The sequence below is a fragment of the Micropterus dolomieu genome, linkage group LG23 (assembly GCF_021292245.1).
Source record: "Micropterus dolomieu isolate WLL.071019.BEF.003 ecotype Adirondacks linkage group LG23, ASM2129224v1, whole genome shotgun sequence".
NCBI classification, from domain to species: domain Eukaryota; kingdom Metazoa; phylum Chordata; class Actinopteri; order Centrarchiformes; family Centrarchidae; genus Micropterus; species Micropterus dolomieu.
Window position 1 is genome coordinate 28118036 of NC_060172.1, and position 11762 is coordinate 28129797.

Sequence of the window (11762 nt, forward strand, 5' to 3'; positions counted from 1 at the left end):
TGTCGGTTCTTGTGCTAAATAGTATGTGTGGACAAGGGCATCACTTTGTGTTGAAAGAAGTGTGGACATAAAGGCTCTGATTAGGGAAATGATGATACACTTGTGTTACAAAACCTGATGATGCTCCAAAACAAGATGAGAAGATTTTAACACTATTTTGAAGAAATATGAAATGCAGAAATCAGGGGTCCTCCCCCCAAAGATTTTGAGCATTAAACACTTAATTTCCTGCATTCTGGAGACATTGTATGCTCCAGGTTTATAAAAAAAGAAACAAATAAATCAGCTACCAGAAATACAAAAATATAACAGAATAAAATGCAGTAATCAGCAGGCTCCTGTTTTTTGGACAACGCATATTTGGTTCTTCCATATTGAAAATGATTTGCATTTTTTCTTATTGAGCAAATAAACCTCTCTCAAAGCATTTTCATTTATTAGTTAACATTTCTTGGTGCAAGCTATTTTTGAGAACATTTTTAACAAATACTTTCAAAAAGTGGTGGGGACAAAATCAGACATTTCAAAATGTGGTGGGGACATGTCCTCAGCGTCCTCAGCGTCCCCAGCGTAAATGACACCTATGTCTGTGGTCCCCCATTTGTCATAATTTCTACCACTACTACTACTTCTTCTTTTTCTTCCTTCTTTGTAAATATTCAACGTAGTGACGAAATGCGCTCTGCAGTGCCGTTTGTCCGTTTGGGCTACTGTAGATACATGGAAATGCAACATGACGACTTCCATGTAAGGGGGTGTATGTACATAGAAATGTCTCATTCTAAGGTAATAAAAACACAAGGGTTCATTATGTAAGGTCTTTATACACCACTGAAAACCTAGTTATGGAAATTAGACTGCATTTCTTTCAATACTGCTAAATACTACACACCGAACCTTCAATTATTTCCAAGTGACATTTTAAATGCAGGACTTTAACTTGGAATGGATAATGGAGTATTTTTATATTGCTATTACTTAATGAATTTTTATAGTACTTCCTACATCACACTTAAATAGTATAATAATATACATATAAATATATAACGCACTGCAAAAACATAAAAGAAATATGTACTTTTCATAAAGATATAACATTTTTGGCAATACAGTTTATTATGTCAATACTGAAATGTAATGGTTTTTGTATAAAATTATAAGATGCAAGTAAATATGTGACAAAATAGACATGAACAGTTGTCAGTCTTCATTATGAATACTGAGGGCTGCAATTAGTGGGTTTTAGCTAGCTGATTGATAAATCATTTGTGAAGGAAGACATAAATCAATTCTATTATTATTTTTACTATTCTATAGTAAAAATTATTTTTTACTTTTACTATTCTATAGTAAAAATAATAATACCATCGTTGATTTAATAATTAATATCCCATTACCTGTAAAACATCTGCTTTCAAAAAAATACTTAAGTAACAGGGCGCAAATTCTACCAGCAAAACGTGCTTCAAGTATCAAAAGCAAAAGTCTTAATTGGAGTGGCACCTTTAAGAATATATATATATATATATATATATATATTACTATTGACGCATTACAATGTAAGCTGCATTTCAATGTTGCAGCATGTGATTAATGCACATTTAATGTGCAATTAATCAGAGACCAAAGTAATGTAAGGTATCTTACATGGTCTGATCAACAAAATAAGCATATTAACTTTCTGTTAGCTAATTAATTAACAAGTTTTACATTGACTTTAAACTTTACATTACATTAGCACTAATTTATTTTGATAATATTTGTAGGAATTAAAAACATTTGTGAACTAAAAATAATTACTTTTATTTGTTGTGCTTTTTTACTGGATGCATTTTAAAGATGATAGAGATGATATCCTATAGGATGATATATAAAAACGTAATACTTAATACTTAAAACACACACACACACACACACACACCATTTTCTGTATCAGTATGTTATTTCTGTTCTTAGCTCGAACAGAAAACTCCACTGACATGATTGACATGGATGTCATGCTGACCAAGAAATGATCTTCTCATTGTGAGAAATCATGAAGTAGAACGGAGCCACCAGTTCCACACTAATTTAGCAGTTAACGAAAGGTCAACAGTCATGCCTGCTGAGAAAGGCAGTAGGCAGAGCCTGGCTTTGCTTTTCGTTTATTTGGGATCTCTTGTGGCCTTCATAAATACCTAAAAAATAAATAATAAATACCACAACTATTCAGATTGTCTGGCTGTAGTCTGCATTGTACAACCTGTGTATCATCATTTTACCGAGTCATTTTTGAGTCTTTATTTAAATGATGCTGTAGATAGATGCTGTTGTTCAACAAAGACGTAGCAAACTTTTGGCAGATAGCAATTTGACCACCCGATGCAAATCACCCAAGCTTGCTCATGATTAGAGGAATTACAACTGAGCAGTGGTAAAACATTACCCACTCTCCCCTATTATAGCTACATTTTAGCTATGCATTTCTACTGTCATTTCTGACATGTGAGTCTCACAGCCTCCTCACAGAAGAATCACAGGTCGACCTCTGTATGTGAGAAAATGTGTATATGGTTGATCAATAGGTGTGGCAGCAATCGCTTAAGGGTGTCGGAACAGGACACTATTTTGAGTGCCGAATCCAGGTCTACACTCTTGGTATACAAATACTAATACTTCTTGACACATTGGTCCACTTGTTCCGCCCTGCCAACAGACAAGGGGAGACAGACAGAGACACTTCAGCCACTAGCCTAAATGCAGGCCCAATCACAGCTGTGACGGTAATGTGTAAAGAATTTGCACAGCACAAGCCAGACAACAGTCCCAACCCAGTGGATATCAGATTTAGTGCAGTAGGTGCAAGTATTGAAAAGTATGCAAATCATCACATTTGACATATGTGCTTCTCTAACCTCTTTATATCTGTTTAGGTCACCACATGATCTGTGGTCAAAATTCTATTGTTTCATTGAGTCGCAGGAGGTTCTCTTGTAAGACCCTGTATTGAGGGTTTTTAAGTATGATCTATGCTAAATATTTACTTAATTCTTATATGATATTCTGAACATTAATATAGCAGTAATTAAAATATTTGCTATGTAAAGATATAACAGAGTAATGGCGTCCTGAACAGAGAATGACATCACAGTCTGCGTGTGTGTGTGTTGTCATCCGAACTTCTCTGCTATTTGTTTTGGTAGCCGGTTTGGCCTCCCGTGCATGTTAATGCATATGAGTCCCTGAGAGTGATACAATGGCTGTTTCTGCTCTCACACAGTGAATTAAGGATTAATTTCAACAAAACCAGAGTTAGTGATTGTTTAAACAGTGGAAAGACTGGTTTTGGTGGGTTGTATTTTGTTTCTTAATGAGTCAATGAGTCTGGCGGGCCTTAGCGTAGGATTGTTTTGGATGCTGGTGCTTTAGACAGTTACAGCTTAAACTTACTCACTTAAAGCACTTCATTCAATTTGAGTTTTACACAAGCTTCCAGTTTGAGACCTGATGCGAATGCGGAAGCCCCTTAAACCTGCATTCTATCGTACAGCCAATAGATGGCGACTCCTCTGGTTGCAAAAAGAAGTCTGGTTGCATCAGAAACAATGGTAAAATGACCCTACTTCTCAGCTGATTCATTACCTCACTAAACACTTTCCTAATGAATTTATGGTCTCAATCGCTAGTTTCAAGACCTCTTCAATACAACATGATGTTCATTTAGTGAATCATGGTCCCATTTAGAGGAAAATAGACCATAAAGCAGAGTATGCTAAAGTGCTGAATTGACAAGTCGTTACAATGAAGTTGGCTGTTCATTTTCTCTGGTGAGTACATTTAGTTTTAAGACTGTTGTTCGCTAGACTAAATTATCATCCCCGTTAAAATGAGTGAATTACAGATGCACCTAGCTAAGCAAGACTATGACTATGTCCACTTTTTATATACAGTCTGTGGTTTTACATCTATAGTTTGTGATCAGCACATATGTGGGAGTAAAAGAGAGGAGAATACTAAAGAGATATAGCGATGTACATTAGAAAGATGTATGAGGACATTTCCTCCTGATACCAAGTAATAATTTAATGAATTTAATCACTCTTCAATCAGTCATATTGCGGCTCACATGAAATGTTGCATAAATCCCAACCATGAAGTTCAAAAGCATTAGCCCACAGTGGCACTCAACTACACCAAAAAGGTACATTCATAATTGTGTCAAAAATATTTTATCTAGGCTTTTTGCATAATAATATCTCTATTTAATGCAGCACTTCTGAACAAAACCATACAGGTTTAATAATAACACGCAAGCATCTTGGACATTTACAGCACAAGTGAGACTAACACTATTAAAATGTGTCAATGATGTGACGCCTACATTTTCTGTCCAACTGGATTTAAAAAAAAGGTTGAAAGCATAAAAACATACCATATAAATACAGGACCTCTCCCATATATGTACCCACTTTAAAAAAACATTATTGTTTTGTAATTTTTCTGATAATTGAAGTGTCAAAATGTCATGTGGTGTGATCGTCCGGCCATGACTGCTGTTTTGAAAACGTCTTTGAAATTACTTTAAATCTATTCAGAATTGTGTTTGGTCCTATTTGGCATGATTTCCAAAGTATTTTGCAGTCCTCTACAAAATCGCAAAGCATCTGTATCTATAGTTCCATAATAATACACAAGCAAACTTTGTCCGGTGATGTCCATTTTATGTAATAACAAACGACCACTTTGGGACTTTTATGTTGAAATCCATTAGAAGACAGGAAGTTGAATAATAGACCAATTTGCCAAGGACCCATTGAAACAGCAAGTAGGTTTGTAACTCTCTCTCAAATCTGCTAAAAAACCCCAGCTGGAATGTAGTTACCACCTTTGGATATCATGTGGTATGAGTTAAGAAAAACAATTAATATAAAGTTATTTCTACCAATATTTGTTTTGATTATAAATTTTATGGAGTCCTTTTGTTGGAAGCCTGCTTGTTTTGTTTAGGTGGCCTTTTCTGTGCCTGTAAATTAGACTAAATTAGAAAATATCATGTGGTGCGACCAAATATCAGTGTTTTCCATGATAGGCAATTTTCGTCCTTTTATATTCAATTGATAACTTTTACATATAAAGTACTATGATTTGGAATAGATTTTTCTGCAATTTGACACCTTCTCTTACATTTCAGAAACAACGGATGATTTTTAATCTTTGTACAATATCATGAGAAAAATGCAAATATATATATATATTTAGAGCTTGTAAATTCACTTTGGTAACTATGCAATATTAGTAATATTTAACTGTTTTACCAATTGCCACTGCCAAGTAATTCTGACCCTGCAGCAAGAGCGGAGTCACTATAAGAAGTAAAAAATGTTTTATCATAAAGAAAATTTTAAATGAAAACTATATGAAGCAACATGTTGGTCTTGTGGTCTTGTGGATTCTTGAGGAAACATATTTTTTTGTGAACATGTTGGTGTAGCAGCCCGTCCTCACCAGAGAAACGGTCGTTTAGGTTGATTTATTATGCTTCTTATTCGACCCAAGTTTACATTTTTAGCAACCTCTATTTGCTGTGTTGGCTATGTCAAACCCAAGACTTTCACACAGGAGAACCGCATGCGATTCCCCTGTGAAATCAAGTAAATGTAGAGTTATTTTCATTTATTTCAACGGAAATGGTGGTGCCTTGAACATCCTCTTGCATATGTCAGCCACTGGACTTCACTGTCTTTTAAATGTGGCTGCTGACTAGGTAACACCTCTGACACACACAGTAAGCGAGAAAAAACATACCATAACACCACATGCCTGCAGTTAATGAAATTAGATTAATATTGTCGAGTTCTATGTTTGTTCAAAACAAAGCCATGAATGTGTACTGCACAAAAATAAACATTTGTAATGTGATTTCCATCAAACACTTTTATGACATGTTTGTGTTCACGAAAATTCTGTTAAATTTTAATAACATCTAGTTAAAATATATTTTTGGCATAGAATTTTTTGTTTATTGAGCTCTTTAAATATATATTTTTAATTATATGCGTTCTTAATGTCATTTGGAGCAACCACTCATCATGTGGTGCGACCAATAATATGTGTTAAATTAAAAATAAAATATCTCATTCCTGTGACTGAAATATTAATTACTGATACAGTATGTTTACGTGAATGGTATTTTTTAAACATTTCTATCAGTTTCATGCAATTTACAGAGAAAATACATTAAAGAAGGGGACTGTAACATTATAGTACAAAAATATGAGATCATTATTTACAACAAAGAAAAAGCATATACATTGTATCTAAAACCATTATATTAATGAGAACTTGTTAAAACTGTTAATCATGTTAAGGAAATTAATTCATTTTAAACTAAATTATGGTCGCACCACATGACATTTTGTAAGGCCACAGACAGTTTGTGTAGATAAAAAACCACTAAAATCATTTAATTAAAAAAAATTACATTCATTTATGTGTACACAGCATTCTTAATGTTTGAACAATGGCAATTAATATTTTAATCTTTTATATTTTAAAATTGGCCTGTTGAAAATTCTTATACATCAAATATCAGTGAGGGTTGGTGGCGCTTCAGCCCAAGTCTTGAAGGGCTGTCACTGTGTTTGCTGAGTAAATGATCTCCGTCTATTCAATTCAGACTATTGAAAACCACATTTACTTGGCACTGTTGGGGATCGTTGATTTGCTAAAAAAAATTCCCCCTGGACCCCACTAGATTTGGGCTAAGCTCCAAATGTTTACAACTTCTGTCTCTGCCCCTGGTATTGATCTTCTTTTCTCACTAACTTGAAAATTTGAAATATAAGAATAAGAATGCTTCCAAATATGTCGAACTATTCCTTTAACAAAGTACTTTTACTTGCCTATTCTTCAGCTTGTGTTAAGTGATTTTTTGGCCACTTGGGGGCAGAGCAACAAACTGTAACATTAGGTGTGTTTGACTAAATGCGGCGCTGCGCAGTGCTGACTTGAGGACTTAAAACAAGGCATGCTGGTTAGAAATTGTGTCCAACTTTCGCCGGCGCTGCAAAACGTCACCATGTCACATGACATTAAAACCTCATGGGAGCAAGGCTGCTGCATGCGCCAAGTCCGGCGGCTGCAGTTGCTTTTCCCCGACTGCACCAAGTTGGAACCACACTATTGCCTGGTCTTGCGGTATTTTTCTTTGCAAATGCCGCAAGATCATCATTGATCTCAGCTCATAGTAAGCTGCTGCAGGTAGAATGTGTCCGACTTGATGGCGCCATTTTTATACCCCGCCCTTGCAGTCACCTGCAGCTCACGTTAGACTATCAAGTCGGTGAAAGTCAGCCGCCGTTATCTCAAACGCACCTATTGACATTATGCCCTTCTAAAATTGTTGTGGTGGTGCTAAATGAACTTAGCAAAGTTTGCAAAGAGTTGCTTACTTACACATCTAGCTGACACAGAGAAAAATTAACCAGGTGAAAACAAGTCCAATATTCACTCTCCTTTCAGAGTGAAGCATTTCAGCTAAATGCTTCACTCTGTTCTCCAGATATTAGCTAACTCTTTCATTTGGTGCTGTGCAGCTGCCGTACAGTGGGTTAATCAGGGCTTATTTGGTAAAAACAGTTGCCTACTACTGCTTGAAAAAATAGTGATGAGAGTGCAGAGAGTAAACCGAAACAACAGGGCTAAAAGATGCTGTAGAGCTGAAGGGATCTACGGATAGCTGTCGGGAGCTGTGTATGGGTTCATCACTGCCAGTGACACCTTTCACATTACACATAGTCATTTAATCTGTTGTCAAAATATTAGTCCAGCTCTAACCAAAGTGCAACCATAGAAGTGGCAGATCAGAAAACTGTCAACAGCTTCTTTTTTGTAATGGTCACACAGGCCACTGCCCTACCCTGAAAAACAAAAAGAGAAAACAGAGGACTTAGGAGATTACTTAGGACTTAGGACTTAGTATTACATATTTTTTACCAGTTCTTTATCAGCCAAAGTCTTTACCTGCATATTCCTTCTAAGGAGCTTGGAGCATATCCCAGCATGCTCTTGGCAGCAAGTAGGAAACCCATCCAGCCTCAGCATGTGTATGCATATTAAGTCCATGACTCATTTCCCACTCAATACAGCAAAATGGTAGAGCTGGGAAATATGGGTGACAAATAATACAATATATGTAAGCCTTGATGAAATGAATGGTTTTACAAAGAGATTATTGTAAACAGAACAATAATTTAACTAGCCAGCCTTTATTAAATGCCATTAGATTTGAACAGGCCAGAACAAACACTCTTTCACTGGAGATTATCAAGAATTTTAATTTCATTTATTTAGTTTTATGCAAAAAAAAAAAAGGATGATGAAAATGTTTATTATAAGGAATCTGGTTCTGGCTAAATGTCTGCATGGTTATGAACTTGGTGTTGTTTTGTTATTTTGACTTGCACACTAGTAGCTCCTAAGACGAATGCAAAAGAAAAAAGAAATCCATCCAAGTTCTACGGCTTCATCTGCTCCCAGAATTTTTATTCAAAATGGCATTCAGACCTCAGACCTTCGTCACATACAGCAGGAGTGACCTTAAATACAAACACTGCCAGAGAGTTGACAGCGTGTGGAAAGAAAGAATATGAAAATGAAAATCACTGTTTTTGAGTTAAAGTAATCTCACCGCCCAAACAATTCACAAAAGAGACGGTGTGCCTACAAGAAATAATGATAATCTTCTGGCACAGTGGGGGTTCATTTCCCCCGTTAATGTGTTTGGAATTAGTACATCTTTCTGCCTGCTATAAAAATGGCACAATTATCAAGACACTGTGTAAGCTACAGTGGGAAACGTGATAAAATACTTTTCTCATTTCAAAACCCTCTTTTCTCTCTTTCAAATTATTTTCTGTAATTTGGTGCTGCTTCTGAGTGTCAGGCAAAACAATCATCAACTTGATGAAATCCATATCACACCTTATCAGTGGAGCTCTATTTTCCTATGACTGCAGCCTTTAATGATGGTAAGCTCAGTATTTCTATTCAGTATTTTTATTTTATGTGACTTTATGCTATGCTATATAGAAGTGGCAGCGTTTAACATTTGGTAGGCCTGTTTTAAGGGCTAATATGGAGCCCTACCTGACACTTCTTTCAAACCATCCATCCTCAAACGAGTGTCCTTTATCCTTCAGATGTAAATAAACTGTTTCAGTCTTGACCTGAGGAGTTGGCCCCTGCTGAGTCATGCATTTGTGTAGTGATTGTTTAGTTTCCCCAATGTACAGGTCTGCGCATTCCTCATACACTAGATTGCTTTTCTTGTGTGCAGTCCTTGGAGTGGACCAGTATCTGTCTTAGCGTGTTATTGGATTTAAAAAACACAGGGATGTGGTGTTTGTTGAAAATCCTCCTGAGTTTCTCTGAGTTCCTCCAGTTTCTCCAGACACGTATGGAATCACAATGTTGTTGCGGTTGACCTTCTCTTCCTCATTCCCTGTGGTGTTGTTCTTCCTGGATCTTGTGGCTGTTTTCACAAAGTTCCATTTGGGGTATCCACAGGCTGTAATTGCCCCTTTCAGATGGTTCTGTTCCTTCTCTCTGGCTTGGGCACTTGTTGGTATGTTGTCCGCTCTGTGGTGCAGGGTTCTGATGACCTCTAGCTTATGCTCCAGTGGGTGGTGGGAATCGAAAAGTAAGTATTGGTCTGTGTGTGTGGGTTTCCTGTAATCTCCAGTCTGCAGGGACCTGTCCTCTTCAATGTGTACAGCACAGTCCATGAAGGCCAAACTGTTGTTGTGAACATCTTCTCGTGTAAACTTGATGTTACTGTCCACAGAGTTGATGTGTTCTGTGAAGGCTTGCACTTCCATGGTTTTAATTTTGACCCATATGTCATCCACATACCTGTACCAGTGGCTCGGTGCTCTTCCTCTGAAGGAGTTCAGGGCTCTCCACTTCTTCCCACTTTCTATTATTCCTATATTATTTTAGTATTACTATAGTTATTTTATATAGTGTTTCAGTGGTTTTGAACACACTAGAACATTCCTATAGTAATACTATGATGATGTTATTACTAAAGTAATTATCTTTAGTGTCCGAAAAACACCATAGTGTTGTTCCCTTTAAACTTCTCAGATGTTTTCATTTAAATAAAAGTTCAAAGCCCAAAGTGGTAAAATTATTTAAAAAATGTCATTAAAATAAAAGTGAAAAAAAATGGTAGCAGAACTCTGTGTTTTTATTCTTTCCAACCCTGATTAATCATCTCATGACCCACAGACTTATCTTGTGACCCTTTAGAGAGGCCATGACTCCTAGGCTGGGAACCCCTCTTGTTTTGACTGTGGTGATTGATAAGGCTGTAGTTTGTTGCACCTGGGTTGCATTATATTGTCAGGAAATCCTGTTTTGTCATTTATTAATGTTACAATTTTTGTCCACTTGTCCAGACAACCACCCATCTGGCTTTGTAATAACTCGCTTGAATGAAAGAGTTAATGTTCTGATAAATCCTAAATCTAAATAAGGTAACATTACGGTAACCATGTGCTTTGGTTCTTAGACACATATAGAAAGATCCCCCGTCAAAAAGAGAGCGTTCACTGTTTTTTTCTCATGAAATGTGGAATTAAGACAATGAGGCATCTTATGGCATCATAAATCAGCAACATTTATTTCCACTTTTTACACAATAAACGTGCATATCAATAAAACTAAAATTGATCATATAAATACCTCTACTGTAATACTGTTACAATAAATATGGCTCTACAGATTCTAGATTAAATTTAAAAAAAACTTCAGTATCAACTGCTGTGCGACACAAGGAGACACTCAGGAAAAACTGTAGATGTCTTCTCATATAGCACATTTTTATCCCGAATGATGGACCTGTTGGGTGATTGTGCTATCATTAGGACCTAATAACTCTTCCTACAGTCATCTGAAAAGTGGCTCTTCGCTCTCCTACGCTTTTTACAAAAGTGATGTTGAAGAAGAACGTTCACAGTGTCAGCATGACAGATAGGAAAAACTGGTCCTTCTCGTATCCACACTCAGACTCCCGTATCTTTCGTGGAGTCAGTTAAAGTGCCATGCCTTTCGCCAAATTGTGCTGAAGAGCAGATGAGCACACACACGCAAAAAAGTCATAAATGTGCTCAAAGAATTTATAGTTCATAGTACAAGCAAGCACTCTGCTGCAGAATGACTTATGTATTAAAAAGATTGTTTTAACCCTGGTTATGGAGAATGTGATACTGATTGAGAAAGCTTTGTGGGGAAGAGGACCAGGCAGTGAAAAGATCATGACAGAGCTGTTATTCACATGTACAGGAAAACATCAACACATCAACAGCCTTGTCAAAAATATTACATACAGTACTTTAAAAAAGATTACCAAGAAACTCTGAATCTCATTACGTGCAAAAATAAACACACCTACTCTTTCACAAAACTCCCACGCACAATGTTCATCTTATACATGATATACAATGAATAATTAATGTATAGATTGAGTAATAAATATCAACACACAAATATGTTTTTACGGGTCACTTCCTCAGCCTCAGTTTATGTCTTTCCTTGTATGTAAATTCCAAGTCGTCCCATGCACCGTCTTTAATTTTCCATTTTACAATACCCTTCAAAATACAAAGAATCCTCTGAATGCTTTAATCTTGTGCTTTCTTAACACTTAAAAACTCAAATAATTGTCCACACAGAGAGAGGACATGATGCCAGAAGTTTTACGTGTCACGTGACAGAAGGTT